This window comes from Anopheles merus, unplaced genomic scaffold, assembly GCF_017562075.2.
Source record: "Anopheles merus strain MAF unplaced genomic scaffold, AmerM5.1 LNR4000622, whole genome shotgun sequence".
Taxonomy (NCBI): domain Eukaryota; kingdom Metazoa; phylum Arthropoda; class Insecta; order Diptera; family Culicidae; genus Anopheles; species Anopheles merus.
Window position 1 is genome coordinate 8,385 of NW_024428202.1, and position 20,907 is coordinate 29,291.

The 20,907-nt window shown below is 40.2% G+C and overlaps 1 long non-coding RNA gene across 1 annotated transcript; it reads left to right on the forward strand.

Annotated features, from left to right (window-relative positions):
- Nucleotides 1-764: 764 nt before the first annotated feature.
- LOC121602786 lies at nt 765-4,775 on the forward strand. The gene is made up of 3 exons (XR_006006494.1): nt 765-901; nt 3,807-3,936; nt 4,499-4,775. It is a non-coding gene; the product is annotated as an uncharacterized LOC121602786 (long non-coding RNA).
- Nucleotides 4,776-20,907: the final 16,132 nt, after the last annotated feature.

Consider the following 20,907-nt stretch of genomic DNA (forward strand, 5'->3'; position numbering starts at 1 on the left):
TCCAACAAAGTATGATTCTACATCGATACATGTCAGGGGAATACTGACCTACCGCGACGGTACTCGAGGTACGATCATCACATTACATGGCGACCTTGACCTTAATCTGCAATCGACAAGCAGAAGTGTAAGCAAATTATTTCAAGTAAAATGTGATACGTACAACGATAACGTAAAGCTTAAGTGTCGTGTGACGAATCAAAAGTATTGTGACCTGCATTCGACGGAAAGTGAAAAAAAATGTCAAATGTGCATTTTTTACGGAATATTCATCAACGCAGCTGGGGCAAGTAACCCATATGTAACAAAAACAATAACGATGAAAGAACAGCTACAAGCAAGTTCCATACAGTGCAGAATGAAAAATATAAACATTTAGTGCAGTGTAAGTGCGAAATGAATGTTTATTGATGTTTGTTCATCATTAACCGTACACAGTGTTGTAAGAACCTACCTAAATGTGTAAAAACGTATTAACGCTTATGCGATCGGTTTACCAAGTAGAGACACCTTGAAATGGGAAACTATAAAAAAGCTAACTTTTAACAACAACCCAAGTTCAACACAGTGCAGTACAGCAATCTATAGATTCTTGGAGCAAGTGATATGGAATAAAGTGCAGTGCAAAACAAGTTGTGGTCAATGTGATTGAAAGGAACAACCATTCCCACCGTAGAAGACGAAAATACAAGACGAGCCCACTCTGGGTTGGCAGGCAAAAATAGACAAGTGTCCCACCCCGACAAGACATCGAGCGACGACTAATCGACGACGTCATCGTAGAACTTCACATCAAACATCGAGTATGTACCAAATACCGATTAAACACCCAGCACCGGTATAGATTCAGCATAGCATCATCATCAGTAGCAACAAAATGCACGCAGCATATCCTATTAAGGTATTGTTACTTTAGAACATAATCAAATAAGTTTTCAAGCTAGGAAATGAGTTTTATAAAAATATTATGAAAGAAATACGAAAAAGGAATGCCTACTATAAGCGATAGAATTGAAATTTTGAAACATATCTTTAACATATATCAGCCGGTCTCATGGTAAAGTCGTCAACTCGTACGACTTAACAACATGCCCGTCATGGGTTCAAGCCCCAAATAGACCGTGCCGCCATACGTAGGACTGACTATCCTGCTATGGGGGGAAATCAATAAAAGTCACTGAAAGCCAACCCCACAAGTGTGTTTGGCAGGCCTTGACCGGCATCGGTTGTTGAGCCAAAGAAGAAGAAGAAGAAGAATCTTTAAAAAAACTTTAACTTTAACTTTAACACATCCATGTTGTACGCATGTAAACGGACGACCCAGCCCGTAAAGTCTTTTTAGGCCGTCCACAAGGACAGAGGAGGCGTGGTAGGCCCAAATTGAGGTGGCAAGATGGCGTGGAGGCGTCCGCCATTAAGGCCGGGATAACGGACTGGCAGACGAAGGCGTGAGACCGTAAGCAGTTTCGGACACTTCTGAGGCAGGCCAAGACCGCAAAGCGGTTGTAACGCCGGATAAGTAAGTAAGTAAGTATCTTTAAAAAAAGTACAGGACCCCAATCAAAGGACTTGTACGAAAACACAACTCAGAATACAATCCGAGGAAGCATTTAAAGAAATTCAAAAAGAGATAGTAACCCATATGTACCCCAATCAAAGGACTTGTACGAAAACACAACTCAGAATACAATCCGAGGAAGCATTTAAAGAAATTCAAAAAGAGATAGTAACCCATATGTACCCCAATCAAAGGACTTGTACGAAAACACAACTCAGAATACAATCCGAGGAAGCATTTAAAGAAATTCAAAAAGAGATAGTAACCCATATGTACCCCAATCAAAGGACTTGTACGAAAACACAACTCAGAATACAATCCGAGGAAGCATTTAAAGAAATTCAAAAAGAGATAGTAACCCATATGTACCCCAATCAAAGGACTTGTACGAAAACACAACTCAGAATACAATCCGAGGAAGCATTTAAAGAAATTCAAAAAGAGATGGAAAAAAATAAATTCAAATACACGTTTAACAAACTATTAGAATTTAGCAAAACTTCTAACGTACTAATACATAATATCATTGCTATGAGCACATCAAAAACCAACGACGACTCACGTAACAAGACATCTGATTGCTCAACGAATAGCTTAGAGGACAAAAATACCAACTAAACATTATTAACAACCAATAAATTAACATTCAAACTCCTAGTAAAGACCATATTAGCCTTCCTAAAGCTCTATAAAAATTCTAAAATGGCTTTTGACCTTAATAGCGTAGGGTTCTTCGTTCTCACGGGCATGCAAACGTTTGAGGGTAAAGCATCCGAATTGACTAAATTCATTGATACAGTCAATACAGTAAAAAATGATCAGTTCATCAAACTCCGTTATAGCAATCAACCTCCTACTTACAACTAGGTTACTATCAAAGGAAGGTTTACGAATACCATCTCAGTCGCCAAAATCTACAAACAATTATGCGACAGAAGAAAAGGTAAATTTGAAAATTTTAACACTTTTGCAAATTGCCTCAACGAATTGGCTGATCAACTGCAAACAGCATATATTCAGGAAAACATGACCCGATATTGCAAAGACACTAACACAGCAAAACGTCACAATAAAACTAAAAGAAACAGGTATCGATCGAGACAGCCAACTCATTTTAGATATAAAGAGTTTACAAGTATCACTGACATGCTGGATACAGTGAAAAGTTATGAAAGAAAAAACCCTCCACATCAACAGAACAGCCGAACCACAAATTTTACACCGAACTCAAATCTTCGACACAAGCGAGACTCCGATACGGTCCCCAGACAAACGGGACAAACAGAAACGCAAATGCATTCAAAACTGCACACAGCAGGACTATGCATACACAAATTCAAACCAACACATCACGAACACAAGAAAGAATAAGTGGAAGGGGATCGTTTTTTAGACGACAACTAAAATCAATACCCACAGTAATTTTGATGACAGGGATAAAAACATACAACTTCATAAAGGTTAAATTGAACATCTTCTTCTTTGGCACAACAACCGCTGTCGGTCAAGCCCTACCTGTACCCACTAGTGAAAGTGAGCTTGGCTTTCAGTGACTTATTGTTACCATAGCAGGATAGTCAGTCCTACGTATGGGGGCACGGTCTATTCGGGACTTGAACCCATGAAGGGCATGTTTGTTAAGTCGTACAAGTTGACGACTGTACCACCAGACCGGCCCTAAATTGAACATAGCTAACGAGAAAAACACAATATTGGTCATTGATTCCGGAGCTGAAGTATCACTTTTTAAATCCTCAAGTTTAAAAAAACAAATCCAGTTAAAGAAAACAAGGAACTCACACTCATAGGTATCACAACAGACACAATGAAAACAAAGAGATACACTCAAGCACCCATTCATTTTGGCGACAAAAAAGTCGAGCATACATTTTTTATTATAAAAGACCTACCAACTCAAGCAGACGGAGTATTAGGAATGGACTTTATCATTAAATTCCAATGCGATATTCTTTTCTCGACTTGGATGTTACCCCGAGCCGCAGAGCTGAGCTACTTCTGAAGGAAATGAGGGAAAGAGATAGCACATGAGCCTGCTTCGAATGTCATTTTGGCAGACAACAGGCCGAGACGTATGAAGCGCCTGGATGCGGGGTGGAAGAATGGCTGCCAAATTCGTATGTGAAGTGAGAAAAAGTAAACAAAATAGAAAAGCGTTAAATAAACCGGTTTTTCTTATCACGTTTTGTGATTTTGCAGCAAATATTTTGTTGTATTTGTTTATTTTTAGGATATTTACGTCGTAAATAAGGTCTAACGATCACAGGCGAGACAGAAATACAAATGCGGAAAAGCGATATGCACACGTTTGGAAAATGAAGAATGAGAAGTAGAGAACGATTCAAACTAACAAGTTCATGGTGAGTATATTTGGTGCTATAGATTTTAATATAGCAATGAGGGTAATGAATTGTGCTCCAATGTGCAGTTTGTGTGTGCACACGTTTAACGGTCCAATCCTCCAACCAATCTGCTCTCTTAGGACCAGACGCAACAATATTATATTTTAACATTTATATTAATCGCTGCTTTCCAATGGGATTGGGGCGCGGGGGGGGGGAGTCAGGGCCCACAGGGACGGTCGTCAACTTGAAAGACTTAACAACATACCCGTCGTGGGTTTAATCTTCATTTGGACCGTCCCCGCGTAGGACTGACTATCCGATTGCGAGGGAGTGAATAAGTCTCGGAATGTATGGGCCGGCATGACCATGTAGGACGTTACGCCAAATTGAACACGGAGGCAGGAGTTTCAGGAAGTGTCCGAAACCGCTCACGGTCTCGAGCCTTCGTCTGCCAGTCCGTTATCCCGGCCTTAATGGAGGACGCCTCCACGCCTCCTCTGTCCTTGTGGACGGCCTAAAAAGACTGTCTTGTATATAAACTTTTATTACATTTAATTATTTCTTTTACCTTACACAGGTTAACCGGATACATCTAACATCATTTATCATCTATGCACCTGCACATACCGACCAGACGAATCCAGCTTACACTGCGGAGCATCGGATGACACCGTACTGCGGCCCGCAGACAACACGGCGTAGGGAACGAGACACCAGTGCATGCGTGGTACCAACGTGACCGAGCTTCCATCAGAACCAGAAAGATCTTACGATCGCACTTGCATTTTGACATCTAAATAGCTTAGCAAATAGACAGAAATTGGCACTAGCTTAGCAAATAGACATAAAAAGGCATTAGGTAGACACAAAACAGTCAGTACATGTAATGTAATGTAAGTTTAAGCAATATCATTAGATGGAGAAGTCTATTTTCATTTAGGTCCTTTAACGCACACATTTCAAGAGGAGCTAGCTAGTAAGAGAGTGCAATAGAAATAGACAGAGAGTAGCTTTATTTCAATATTAAATTTTTTGTTTATATAACTTTTAGTTATCAGTTGGCTAGCAAATGCTAAGATACTTCATACGTATCTTTAACTCCTATCCCAACCTCGTCGTGATACTAGCAAGAATGTAATTGAAGCATGCAGATGCATTGCTTCACAATTATGAACTAATACGAATGGAGGAACTTTTTATGTTAATAGATGTCGTACATAAATAAATGTTGAACTTGATTCTTGAACTTGATCCCATAGTAAGTTTTTTTTTAATATTTTTTTATTTTCGTAACAATTATTTCAAACATCTTCTCTTCTTCTTTAGCACAACAACCGCTGTCGGTCAAGGCCTCCCTGTACTCACAAGTGAAGTGAGGTTGGCTTTCAGTGACTTCCCAAATAGCCAGCTCGTACTTTATAGCTGATTTAGGGCTGTTTAACGAAAAATCGTTCCGATGTCGTACTTTGTGGCTGATTACGAGATAGACGGTACTTTGCGGAACTATGGAGCTTTTTAACAGGGACATGGTACTTTTTGGAACTTTGCGGCTGATTAGCACTATGTGTAGGTTCATGGTGGAACTTGAAGGCTTGTTAAGAAAGGGTACCGAACTTGGTAGAACTTTATAGCTTTTTAATGCATGACATCGGTACGAGATGGCTCTTGTCAAAGTGTCAAAGACGGACGCCGGCAATAATCTCATTGCTGCTGTGCTTAGATTCGTTAATTGAAGAATGAATATTGAGTGAAGTGATTGTGAATTATCAGTAAATTGTGTAAAATTTTGTGTAATTCATCAATACAAAAGATTTAAAAATATAAATATGTGTTTAAACGAAACAAATCTTGTTGTTTATTTCATCGATGACGCTTGCTTGAAAATAAAACACAAAGAAAAATAATCCCTGGCATAAGGAAGCTGCTTAGGCGCTGTTTGAAAGACCCACATAGAACTTTGATGCTGTTTATCTAGTGCAAAAGGCGAATTAGAGCAGCGATCTTTAGCGTGCCAAAATTAGCTGCTTAAGCAATTCTGGCTATTTGGGTTATTGTTACCATAGCAGGATAGTCAGTCCTACGTATGGGGACGCGGTCTATTCGGGACTTGAACCCATGATTTCAGACTTACGTTGGACTAATAATTATCTTAGCTTCTTAAATTATGCAACTTTACGTAAAGTTTTCAAGATCAAAAAAATGCGATATTTGGATTTTTATTACTAATCCCTGACCAACATTTAGAAAAACATCTTTAGTAAACAATAGATCTATTATTTGGTCTTCTTTTAACATATCTTATATAACCTATTGTATTCAAAAGTGAACTGAGCATCTCAGTCACATACGTGTTAGCTTCTAAGTTAGCATTAAATGCTTCTAATGCCTTTTCTGTATCAATGGCAGTAATGGCTGCATTGCGTGATGTTGTCCCTGCTATAGTATCCATTGCGTAAACCATAATTTCGAGCCGTAGTCTGCTTAATAAGATTGTCCACTTGTTTTCGAGTTATAACACACTCATGTACACCGGATGATGAAACAGTATCAGGTAAAGACGGCAGACTGGTTGAGGATGACGATCCGGAAGAGAATTGCTGTCCCGGCATAGCTGACGAATCGGAAGAGAATCGCTGTCCCGGCATAGCTGACGAATCGGACTAAGATCCATCGAAAAGGAACGTACCGGAAACATCAGGGATGGTTGATGGTGGCGATGAAGCGGTCAACAATGACGTTCCGGAAGAGGATCGCTGTCCCGGCTTGGCAGACGAACTGGGCATTGATCCTTTGAACAGAAACGAACCGGAAACATTAGTGATGGAAGGTCAACAATGACGGTCCGGAAGAGGATCGCTGTCCCGGTATGATTGACGAACCGGGCATAGAACCACCCAACATAAACTTACCGGAAACATCACAGATGGGTGGTGATGGCGATAAAGCGGTCAACAATGACGTTCCGGAAGAGGATCGCTGATCCCGGCTTGGCAGACGAACTGGGCATTGATCCTTTGAACAGAAACGAACCGGAAACATTAGTGATGGGTGATGGTGACGATGGGACGATCAACAATGACGTTCCGGAAGAGGATCGCTGTCCCGGCTTGGCAGACGAACTGGGCATTGATCCTTTGAACAGAAACGAACCGGAAACATTAGTGATGGGTGGTGGTGACGATGGGACGGTCAACAATGACGGTCCGGAAGAGGATCGCTGTCCCGGCTTGGCTGACGAACCGGACATAGATCCACCCAAAAGAAATGTACCGCAAACATCACGGATGGGTGGCGGTGACGATGGTACGGTCAACATATCTGACGAAACAAATATAGGTGGTGGTGACGATGAGACAGCCAACAATGTCGAAGCAAGAATAATAGGAGTAGCGGGCACGACCGATGAAACTGACGTCAGAGCAGAAAAAACCATTAGATAGGACGTAGTTCCATCATTTCGGTACTCGGTTGCAATGCAAATGATGCATATCCGTGATCATGATCCATGTTTTGCATTTTCCTAAAAAGATAATTGTTTCAATAACCTTTGATTCATATTAGATTCAAACATGATTCAAAGCACCTCATCAACTTACCTGGGTGTATAAGGTTCTGGACAGCCACAAAGCCGATATGGAGTGAATTTTTCTTAAGTATACCTATTGATAAAAGATTTTCCTAAATAAGCTTTCTTCTATTCACAGCATTGAAATGCGGCTAACAGTCGGCACATATAGACACGGTCATGCTTGATGGAGTGAATATGACGATGACGTCACGGTGGGGCCTATGTGTGCCTACTTGTGTGAAAGAGATAAAACACACCTCAAAGATACAGAAACCAAAGTGTTCAAAAAGATGAGGGGTACGACTATATTTTTTGCACTAGAGCATTTTTTTATACCAACTGTCGTTTTTTTGAACTAGCGGCAGCCATGATGGAAATTGAGTGCCCATGATGGCTTCAACTTGAGTACCACTGAGTTCCCCCGCGAAATAGCATTTCGGGGGATGTCACTGTAAAGCTGTCAAAAATCACCCATCATTGCGGCTCGGGACAGTTCCGTAACGGAAATGATATCATTGAACACTCCGTTGATGACAGCATCAATGGAATCATTGAAATTCCCCCAAAAGGGAGGTAATTCGCAAACGGTTAAGGTAAGGCTCAGCCCTCTACGTTACATAGGAGAAGCGTTACATGCCATGAAACATTCACAAGCAACATTTTTATTATAGTTTTGTCCACGCGACCAACCAGAGTCTATTTTTCAAATAAAAAATATTTAAAACTGCGATGAAAATAAAAGTTTTATGTTTTAAGATTAACCAATATCAAGGAAATTTAATTCTGAAACAAAAGTTATATACAAAGTTTATGAAAAGTAGTCAATAAAAGTTCTAAAAACTCATGAAGCTTTAAATTGGAGTAACATTTCCAAAAGCAGAAAATAAAATAATATGTAAAACATATGTAATTAAGTTAATATATGACATGTATTTATTGTCTATGAAATCTACGTTTCTAGCCATTTTAAATCATAATTACATTTAGTTTAAAGGCTACAGGGTGATGAATTAGGTTAATAAATAAATTTACACAATGATTATAATTTCAATGTATAAGTATTTTATATTTAAATAGTTTTAAAAGTAGTTATTAAAATTTCTATAACATTAATTAAAATCAAAAATAGTAAGGTAATAGTCAAATAAATATTTTTTTTATTTTAATGTATTATCAATGATCAATGATCAACGATTGCTGAACATTCATAAGATTTGGATTATTAGACATTATTATCTATAATTTGCTCATCTACGACGGTTAAAACAGGCGTTCAAATAATGTTGCTTGGGTTTGAGATAAACAGGCGTTACGCGTAACGCTTGTGTAACGTAGAGGGCTGAGCCTTACCCGGCGCTCTAACACCAATCGAGCACGACATCGAACATGAAAAATGTATAGGATTTGACATGTTTGTCTTGTTTGTTTGTTTGTGTCTGACAGTGCACCTCCCTATGATTATATGGGTTTGTTCGAGTCGGATGTCGTGTTCGATTGGTGTCAGAGCGCAGCCTTACTTTTACCAAAAAGGGTAACGGAATACGTCGTTATGCTGTAACGCAGACAAATGTCATATTCTCTTAGGAAACTCTATTTGATGTTTAAAGGCTTTAAACAACTGTTAATAATCAAATAGAGTTTCTTAAGACTACTTGGGACCTTGGGCTGCGATCGTGCGCGAAAGCCGATCGTGCCTTCTTCGGGGTTCAGCAGCGAGAGAATATAGACGTGCCGCGGACAATGTTTTAGCGTGTTAGCTTTAAGAAGTTTTTGTAATATATAATTAAGTTTTTATTTACAAAAAAAATAAACTAACTTATTCTAACATAACCTAAATCCTAACTCCTAACTATAAAAAAATAAGAAAAAAACCTATCTCGTCCTAGACGTCTGTACTGCTCGGGAGATAACGGAAAAAGAGAGTTATCAGATCGTCTCTCGATCGAATGTCACCGTCACAAAGCTGCCACTACAGCCACGCGTATCACCGTTATACCATACCAAGGTTAATAATGGTTATACCACATAATTCGTCACGGGGGAAAAGACGGACGTCCCCGGACGTATTACTATGACCTAATACGATGAATCTTATTTTTATGTCGCTTTATGTGTCTCGAATTCTCAAAAGTTCTATCTGTTACATTGTTTACTGTTGTATTTCTTGCTCTAGGGTCTATTTTTTTCTTATGTTAGGTTTTACATAAACTTCTTGACCTTCTCGAATCAAAGGTGGAGTTTCTTTCTAATATTTCCTTTCATTTGTTTTTGCCTAGATCGTTCAATATTAGTTTTCGCATTCGCAAATATTTTTCGCTTGTTCGTGTATAGTTATGGGCCTCATTTCATTTGTTTGATTGAACAATATTTCGTTCGGCGTATACCCAGTAGCTGAGTGGACAGTTGCATTGTATAATGAAACTGCTATTGGTATAAGCGCTTCTGTGTCCATGTCCACGAATTTATGTTTGTTTGTATTATAAATTTCTATTATTGTTGAGTGCGTTTTTTCTACTTGGCCATTGCTCTCTGATGATGATGCGTATGTCAGCGAGCACCTAAATTGCATAAGAAATTTTTAAGTTGGATAGATCTGAACGTTGTTTCGTGATCGGTAATTATTTGTAATGGAATCCCAAAGGTACTAAAATATTTGGCTAACGCATTCTTTACGTCCACCAGGTTTTTTGTATCTATAGGAATCATTTGCGCGAATTTTGAGAACGAATCTGCTAATGAAAGGAAGCTTTTCGAGTTTATGGAAAATATATCCATATGAACACGCTCCATCGGTTTATCGGTGGCTGGCCTCGGTGAGATCTTGATGTTATACGGCTTTCGTTCGTATTTGTGCATGTTGCACACAGGGCATGCGTTGACAGCAGATTTGATTCGATCATGCATCTTTGGGAAAAAGTATGACCTCTTCATCTGATTTTCAATTTCGTGTATACCTCGGTGAGCTCTCTCGTGTTCTCTTGTTATTAGCTGGTTTTGCTCTTCAACGGATACCACATCTTTGACTTGGAGTGTGTCATAACGATGTAACCGCTGCAGCTAAAATGATTTTTATAAGAGTTTTGTATTATTTGTATTAGGTTTTGTGAAGCAAGAATGGCCGTTTGTTTCCCGTTATGGAATTTACGTAATATCTGTTATCTTTGATTCATCGTAGTCGGTTCTACGTAAATGGTTCTTTTGTAATTTGGAAATGGTATTTCTATTAAATCTTCATGTTCAGCAGCTAATTCAAAAACTATTTGATTGCGGTAGTAATTTAATGGCCTTTCGCTAGATTTAATATAAAAGTCGTCTGACGTACTTCCTGAATGATTTGTAGCTAAAATTGTTGTATTGGTTGAATTAATTTCGTTAGTATTTTCAGTTTTTCTGCTAAGGGCATCTGCTACAACATTAGCTCTTCCCTCTTTGTATTCTACAGAATATTGATAGTTTTCTAATTCTAGTCTCCAATTTAAGATTCTATTATTTTTGATAGAGGTTTTAATAAACGTTAGAGGTTTATATCAGTGAAAAGTTTGAACTCATTTCATAAGATAAGCTTTGTATTTGCGGATTGCCCAAATTATTGCTAGTGCCTCCTTTTCTATAGTAGAGTAATTAATTTCTGCCTTATTTAATGTCCTACTGGCAAAGGCAATGGGCCTTTCAACTTTGTTTTGAATTTGCGAAAGTACCGCACCAACAGCAAAATCACTTGCGTCGGTGGTAAGAACGAAAGGTAAATTGAAATCCGGATATGCCAGTATTTGGTCTGATGCTATTGTTTCTTTTAATTTAGAAAATGAATCGATATACTCCGGGTCATTGATATTAATAGTCTGATCTTTTTTTAAGTATTTAGTTAAATGCTTGGTAATTTTTGAATAATCTTTGATGAAACGACGATAATATCCTGATAATCCAAGAAATTGTCGGATTTGTTTTTCATTGGAAGGTATAGGCCAGTCCAATATTTTTTTCACTTTTTCGGGGTTTGGTCTTATACCATCAGGAGATATTATATGACCAAGAAATTCGGTCTCCCTTTTTAGGAATTCGCATTTGTCTAGCTGTATTTTTAAATTAAATTGTGCTAATCTTCCGAGTACTGTTGAGACGTTTTTCAAGTGATCTTCTAAATTGTTCCTACAATTACGATATCGTCCAAGTAAACATAACAGATTTTGCCAATAAGCTCAGCTAAAATGTTATTCATGGCACGTTGAAATGTAGCTGGCGCATTTTTCAGCCCAATGGCATTCTAGTAAATTCAAAATGGCCATGGCTTGTCGAGAAAGCAGTTTTTTCTTGATACTCAGGGTGCATCTCAATCTGGTGAAACCCAGATTTCAGATCTAATATCGTGAAGTATTGTGATTTACCTAAGCTATCAAGAATATCTTCAATTTCTGGCATTGGAAACTTATCGTTTATCGTTTTGTCATTTAATTTCCTGTAGTCTATGACAACCCGTACTTTCTTTTTCCCCAGATGCATCCATTTTCTTTTGCACCCCCCAAATTGGCGATGAATAAGGACTTGTCGAAGGTTGAATAATGCCAGAGTCGAGCATATCCCTGATTTGGGTTTCACATCTTGCTTATAGACATGTGGGTAGCGGTATGTTTTAGTATAAACAGGCAAGTCATCGGTAGTGTTTATTTTATGTTTAATTATTGTAGTACTAGTTAGTTTTTCATTTAATTTCAAAAGGACGTTATGGTTTTTGATGACAGTTTCGAACAATTTCGATTTCTCGTAAAATGATAGATGATCTGTTCTTATTAATGTTTCGATTATTTTTTTAGTTGGAATGTCATTACAAGCCGATGGAATAGGTGTTAATGTTTCGAAATTATTTACAGTCAAGTTCAATTTAGGTATGTGGGAGTTGTTTTACTGGTAGATAATACTTTAACGAAAGTTTTATTATCTATAGAAGAATATAACCCAGGTTCTATAATTATATTTTCTGATAAATTTTCAAAGTTGGAACACACCAATCACCATTTTGATCGGTTTCAATTGATATTGTGTTGTGGTAAAATTTTTTTGAGGAAAATAATTTTTCGAACCAAATTTTTGTTTCGTGATACTACGACATTGTTTTTGAAATCTATGACGGTGTTTGTTTGACTCAAAAATTCAGTACCTATTATGCCGTCAAAAAAATCGTGAAATTTCCATAATGTAATAAGTTTGTGCTGGTATGTTTGGGCCTAAAAGCTTACAATAGCTTTTCTTGAATAATTTTAGTACCAAAATATTTTTAATACTCACTTGTTCTGTTTTAATTGTGTTTTTGATAATACCAGTCTTATAATATTTTTATTTGCTCCTGTATCTATGAGCATACGGATTTGCCTGTTGGTTTTGCTGTCCTTCACTTTTATGTAAGGTAAAAATTAGAACAGTATTTATGTTATGCTGGTTGATGGCGAATCCAAGTGAAAATTTTGTTCACAATTTGCAGAGTTATCATCTTGTGAAGCAACCCTCAAATTATTAATCGTTCTTTTATTCTGTGTGCTGCGCTTCGCATTGAATTATCCACTTCCATAGGTTGTGGATAAGGTTCCCTATTGATTTTTGATTTTGAGCAAAATGGCTTTTTGAGTGGTAGCTGTTCTATTATTTTGAAAGAACTATTTTTTTGTTGGTTGGGTGGTTTCTGGACCATGCAGTCTGCTGTTATTTCGTGTGATTTAAATTTACAAAGAAAAGCATAAGCTCTTCAATGTCTTTGGGGCGGGCTGCCTGTATATGGCCAAAATACATTCCTTTCAATCCTGAGATAAAAGCAGCTAATCCATCTTCGTCAATAATTGATTAATTACAGCCCAGTTATCTTATAAGCTTGGTCGCTTAGCAATAGTTTAATGCATTGAATTATTTCTTTTGTTTTTGGTAGTACTATGTATTGTCATTCCGTCGACCATTTTGTTTTGCCACAATTTACATTTATAAGTCGACAATTCCTGCCGATCCCCAAATGCATCAAAAAGATTTCTTTTAATTATTCAAAATCGTTGATACTTCCGGCTAACAAGAATATCCCTGCTTTACCTTCGATTTTATTTATTACTGCCGTTAAGTACATCTTAAAAACCTCACCAGGAACCCTACCATTGAAAAGGTTAAGTGTTTCTTCTGTAGGTGTGAGCCATGTGGATATTGTTTGCGATTCCCGTCAAATGATGGCAATGATTTTATAGGGTCGGGGGATGCGAAAAAAACTGGCTACATCGATAGATGGTTGGCTTTGCTGGATTGTCAAAACTGCAATTTTTCTTGCAAATCTGCTATCGTTGGTTCATATTTTTAAGCTGCTCTGTTGGTTCCATTTCTATAGTGTTAATATTTAGTTGTCTAATTAGGAAGTGAACTGTCTTGTAAGGTATATTCGAATATTCTCCGGATAATTCCGAATCTGAACTCTCTTCTGAAGCCGATAGATTTTTGAACAAAACGCTAAGCTCGATTCGAGGCTTTACGTTAGCTGAACTGTTCACATGCATGCGTGTCGATACAATTGGTTATAAGCAGCGGCAACCGATGCCTCGTGCTCTTGCTATTCGCACAATACACACAACGCACACTACTAACAATAAGTTCACTCGCGGACAACACGAGGATGATTCTTCTTCGATAATCTGTTGACCTATCTGGTAGTATCAATACAGATAGTTTACGACGATAAATAAAAAATCGATCGCAAACTCACATGGACACAAATACACTGTAGTTATTTCCAAGCCTATCTGGTAGTGCTTGAACTAACCGAATACACATTTCCTATGAAAAGATGAAACGTACTCACGTGCTTGGATATAAAAAATCCGATGGTCCGGTACCAGTGTGTGCCGGGGGGCCCTCATCGAACAGCGGATGTAATCCTATAGCTGTTGATGCTGAATGCCGGGAACCACTTACGTAACGAGGATTAATTCGTTATTTGCCACTATTTTGCACTCTGGATTGTCTACAGCGCCAATTAAGTTTTTATTTACAAAAATAACTAACTTATTCTAACATAACTAAATCCTAACTCCTAACTATAAAAAAAATAAGAAAAAAAACTATCTCGTCCTAGACGTCTGTACTGCTCGGGAGAAAACGGAAAAAGAGAGTATCAGATCGTCTCTCGATCGAATGTCACCGTCACAAGCTGCCACTACAGCCACGCGTATCACCGTTATACCAGTACCAAGGTTAATAATGGTTATACCACATAATTATATGTTAGTAAAAGTTCAAACGTAAAGTAAAAGTTTAAATCGGCCTCCGTCTTATATCACCCCCAACCCGGACGTAACAGGTACTTGCCTCGATACCCCGTTTCGTTCTGCACTCTTCCTGTGCATTCCGCGCATCGACTTACCGCACACGTTTCTGGTAAGCAAAGTGCTCGCCGAACCTACCACAACTGTCTCCATCACCTTTTCGAGCACATACAACATGTTGATGGAACGAAGATCTTCCGCATTTGCAGTTCCGTTCTTTTTAGGAATAGATATTCGGGGCGACTATGGGCTTCGAACGACGAGATCCGTTCGCCGCGGTTGTCAGAAGGCGCTCACTTGGCGCTCAGTTTTAAAATAACGTACCATTGAGAGACCGTAAGAAGCGCGTGAAAGAATGAGTTCTACCTGCCGGGGACGAACGTTCCCGTTTGTATGGGGAGAAATCCGCGAGGTTTTGCGCTGCGGATTTGAAACGAATGTTGTTTTCAATGTAACGTTTTGCTTTAAATTTTGCTTTAAATGATTGAAGTAAATTGAACTTAGAGGTATGTAACATTTTTGAAAATGTTTTGTGATCTATATATATAATATTATTTATATTATATACTACAAATAGAAAGTACATAAAGTATTATGCAATAACATAATAAATATATAAAGATTAATTTTTTCGCATTAATTTGTTACACTGCTGAAAACTTTATAGAAAAATATTGCAAAACATTTTCACCATGTAAATAACGTTTATAAACTCTTTAAAATAAAATCAATCAGTATTTTATACATTTTTATAAAGGTAAATCCAATCCTGTCGTCCCTCCTAAATTGAACTAAGTTCAATTGAAATTCCAAGAAAGTGAGTAAAGCTGCCTTATAATTGATAACAAATCATCCAATAATGATGTAACGAATGAAATCCAATACCAACGGCAAAAAGATCAAAATTCAAAACTTTACCATCCTTGAATCGTAGATATAAACGTCTTTAAATGATTGACAGTTGTATCTCATGATTCTCATTCTCTCATGAGCGTCGAACGGATTTCGTCGTTCGAAGCCGGTACTCGCCCCGATTATCAATGATTCCTTCCATGTTTTCGGAAAAAAAAATCCCTCTATTGATTGATTAATCACCACGACAAGGTCCTCTGCTATTGTAGAGAATGGAAATAGCATAGGAGGCGCAAAAGAAGAGAGAACGTAAAACTTGTACTATAAACAACAAGAAAGTAATTAAATTGACATAGAAAAACATAACCGGCTTAGCGACGTAAAGGCCTTATTAGACGGAGGAAAATACTGTCATTTCTCGATTGGCTTTTATCTGTCAAAATTAGACTTGGACACAAAAATACCTCTCGTACGTGTAATAAGGCAAGCGAATTGTTCTGTCACCTTTCACATTAATTATTGAATTTATTGATTTTTCTTGCTTTATCCGAAAGAATCATTTGGTTTCTCATTTTTGTTGTTTTTATTCATGATTATCGAGAAATTCAATACGCTCTATCGACATTGATATTAAAAATCTATTCTGGAGCAAATCGGAATTAAGCATGCCGAATTCCGATTTTCCGACTGGCATCTATCTGTCAAACCCTGTTTGAAGGATAGATTCCAAAATCGAATGACAGTATTTTCCTCCGTCTAACAAGGCCTTAACAGAGATTTCAAAATGCCGGCGAATCAGAAAGAGATGAATATGGAGAAGCAGAGAGAGAGAGAGATAGCAATATCAGGGCGAAATAAAAGCCAAACGTAGGAAACGTCAGGCAAGGAAAAGGGAAAACGTCAAAAGAAGGAAACGAGGCTAGTCTTGTGTTTAGAAAAGTTGAAGACAGACGTAAAGGAAAGAGCGCGCTAATAATAATTAAAGAATGGTAATAGAAGTAACTTAAATAAAGGAATTTCAATAAAAAGAAAAATGTCTAAAAGAACCATAAATCACAACACCTATGACATAGAAGTTGTTGTTGTTGAATTCACATTCCCTATACTCAGGCGATTCAAGACGCTGAAAAGTAGCAAAAAGAGTAGCTCATGAAGTAGCTTCTACTTCCCGTGCTACTTTGCTTGCTTAGAGTCAGAAAAACGTAGTAGAACATATGGGTCCAGGAAAGAGCAAAAATCGGTTTTCGAGTGTGAACACACACACACCAGATATGTTTTTAGATCATCAATTCCCATCGACGGCGCGTCAGTGTGACGATGTGTGTCGTCGTGTGCTGTCGATTTGGTCAGAAAAACTTTATTCACACCAAATTTGTTTCTTGGAGCGTCGGCGTTCCGATTGAACCATCGCGACTTTGATCAGTGCGTGCGGATAAAACGATCTTTTGTATTGTGTTTTACGTAGCCTGTACGCCAAAATATTAAGAGTGCGCAACGAGTGTATGTGAGAGTGTTTGGGAGTGGGGGAGTGGGATACAGAGACAAATCCCAACAGACAAATCCGAAGTCGCTCGAAGGAAATAAGGTTCGAGATGGGTTCGAGGGAGCTTATCGCTCGAACCATTGCTCGACGTTGAGCGGAAGCGATGGCTAGAACCTTTCTTCGTGTAAAAAGCCGAAGTTGGTTCGGGTTTCGAATGGGAAAAAAGTAAAACAAGACACGCACACACACTGTGCAGTTTGATTTTGGGGCGTGCCTTTTTTTCGTGTTCGCCTTGGGGGGGGGGCAGGCGGGGTGGGTGGGTTAAGCCTGAGCAGCTTGTGCTTTGTGGAATCCTCTTGCTGTCTGTTTGCCTGTGAACTGTATGGAGAGTTATTTTGTATATGGAGAATTAAAGGATACTTACCGCTGTGTCTTGATCCAGCGTTTGTGATGGAAGAATATTTGAAACCTGCCGGTCAAACAATTTAACCATTTATTACATCGCGCTTGGCGAGATTATTAATGCAATAAGAATGGATCTTTTCGATCGTATGATTGTTGTCTAGTATCACAGACGCAAGCATCCGCGCAATGAAGAGATACCCCCTTACTGCTGGACATTTCAAATACGTGAGTTAGAAGAAATCAACTTACTTATCCGGCACTACAACCGCTTTGCGGTCTTGGCCTGCCTCAGGAGTGTCCGAAACCGCTCACGGTCTCGCGCCTTCGTCTGCCAGTCCGTTATCCCGGCCTTAATGGCGGACGCCTCCACGCCATCTTGCCACCTCAATTTGGGCCTACCACGCCTCCTCTGTCCTTGTGGACGGCCTAAAAAGACTTTACGGGCTGGGTCGTCCGTTTCCATGCGTATAACATGGCCAGCCCACCGGAGCCTGGCGAGCTTTATACGCTGTACGAAAGTGAGGTCGCCGTACATCTCGTATAGCTCGTCATTATAGCGGCTCCTCCATTGTCCTTCCACACATACGGGGCCAAGTATCCTTCTGAGCATCTTCCTCTCGAACGCGGCTAAGAGGGTTTCGTCAGATTTGGACAGTGTCCATGTCTCAGAGGCGTATGTGAGTACTGGTACTATATAGGTACTATATATCCCAGCTTCGTCCGTCGCGACAGGTTCTTTGAGGTAAACTGCTTTTTCAGGCTGTAGAATGACCGATTGGCAGCCAGCATCCTTGCGCGCAACTCAGCTTCCATGCTGTTGTCGTTGCTGACCTTTGACCCAAGATAGGTGAATTGTGGGACGACTTCAAAAGTGCGTTCACCTATCTGTACGTCACACCTACGTAGATTCGGATTATTTATTGGTAGGTCCGCTGATGTTGCCACCATCAGTTTGGTCTTTGCCTCGTTTATCTGCAATCCGAGGCTCTCTGCCGCCTGCTCAATCCCTTGGTAGGCTTCTGCTACATAGGAGAGCCGCAGACCAATGATGTCTATATCATCAGCGTATGCCAGGATCTGGGTTGACTTATAGAAGATGGTTCCCGTAGTCTCCACCCTCGAGTCGCGGATGGCCCTCTCTAGCGCCAAGTTGAATAGGAGACAGGCAAGCCCGTCCCCCTGGCGCAGACCTTTGGTGGTAGCAAAAGGTCCTGAGAGTTTTCCATCCACCCTCACCTGGCATGTGACGTTGGTCATAGTCATTCTAACTAGCCTTATCAGTTTGGCCGGGATTCCAAATGAGCTCATAGCGTCGTACAGTTTTACCCTGGCTATGCTATCGTATGCGGCTTTGAAGTCTATGAAGAGATGGTATGTGTCGTTTTTTATTCAGCCATCTTCTCCAAGATCTGCCGCATGGTGAAGATCTGATCAGTGGTTGATTTTCCGTTTCGGAATCCTCTTTGATAGTTTCCTACTATCTCTTCGACGTGCGGGACAAGGCGATCCTGAAGGATCAGGGAGAATATTTATAGGTGGTATTCAACACCGTAATACCCTGTAGTTGTTGCAGTCCAACCTGTCTCCCTTCTTGTATACGGGGTAGATGATGCCGAGATTCCAATCACAAGGCATCGATTCGCTATCCCACACCTCAGTAACAATTTGATGAATCTCGTTTTCTAGTCGTGCACCTCCATTCTTGACCAGTTCAGCTGCAATTCCGTCGGTTCCGGGTGCCTTGTTATTTTTCAGCCGACGGATAGCCTTTCGTGTTTCTTCTATGCTAGGGGCAGTAGCATGACACTATCTGCTAGTGGCGCTTCTAGCTGTTCGTTTAACTGGGTCGTTGAGTAATTCATCAAAGTACTGAGCCCACCGCGAGAGGACCTCTGGTGGTTACTAACCAGATCTCCATCCTTGTTGCGACAGCAGGTTACCTTAGGTACCACGTTGTTTCGGTGACCTGCTATCGCTTGGTAAAACTTTCGTGTCGGTCCGTACGCCTCTCTGGTTTGCTCGAGTCCCGCATGTTTTGCTCTTCCAAAGCATGCTTCTTAGAGCGGTGAACTCGTTTCTCTTCGCGTCTGAGCCGTGAATATTCCTCTGCGCATGCCCGCGTTCTATGCCGTTGCTGCATTGCTCGGTATGCAGTATTCTTACGTTCGGTCACTTGTCTGCATTCATCGTCGAACCAGCCAGATTTGGTGTTGCCACGACGTGGTGGGAGTATATTCTTGCACAGTTTATTATTTTGTTTTTAGAGCGTTCACCTCTCGCTCGTAGTTTCATATCTGTTTTCTGGTAGTAGAGACTCGTCTAAAGCGGCTTTGAATTCCTGTGGACAGTAATGTCCCTTAGAGAGTCCGTGTTGAGCCGAGGCTGCGTGTTTTCTCCGCCCCCATTGGTGCGGGGGCGGGCGATTCTACAACGTATCACTAAGCCAACCAAGTAGTGATCGGAATCGATATTGGCTCCTCGATAAGTTCTGACGTTTAACAGGCTCGACTGTCGTCGGCGGCTTATTAACACGTGGTCGATCTGGTTGAAGGATTCGCCATCCGGGTGCGCCCACGTCATTTGTGGATGTCCCTCCGCGCAAATTTGGTACTTCCTACAACCAGATTGTTCGCTGCGGCGAACTGGACCAATCTACTACCATTATCGTTACTGTGCTCATGCAGACTGTGACAGCCAGTGTATTGGCGGTACATTGGCTCCCTACCGACTTTTGCGTTGAAGTCCCCCAGGATGATTTTGAGGTCATGCCTGGGGCACGCATCTATAGTTCTAGCGAGGCGGCCGTAAAAAAGGTCCTTCTCCTCTTCCTCTTTATCTTCGGTAGGGGCGTGAACGTTTATGAGGCTTATATTAAAAAATTTGCCTCGCATGCGCAGGGTGCATAGCCTATCGTTTATAGCCTTGAAATCTATGATTACGGATTTCAGCCGGGGACCTACGGCGAAACCCGTTCCGAGCACGTGGTGGCGGTCGTGGCAGCTGTAGTAAATATCGTAGCATTGCTTACCACGCCTGTTGTGCACACCGTTCCCTAGCCACCGAATCTCTTGTAGAGCTACGAGGTCCATGCTCAATGTGGCTAGGGCGTCATCAAGTTTTTCAAGGCTCCGGCTTTGCTAAGAGTGCGTACGTTCCATGAGCCATTTTAATCGTTGTCCGGGGCATTGCGTTGGGTCGGTATCGTTAAGTCCGTTTCGTATCCTTCTGATGCTTTCTGTAGTCAGTTGTTACATGGGACTGGGTGACTGGCCCTGCGCCCACGTGGCCGTTTTATTTAGCGTCGGGTTGCCCCCCCGACGTTCAGGCACCCAGTTTCCCGGGATACCCACCCCCCTCCTGGTTCGCCATATGCCACCATCCGCCAAGGGGTT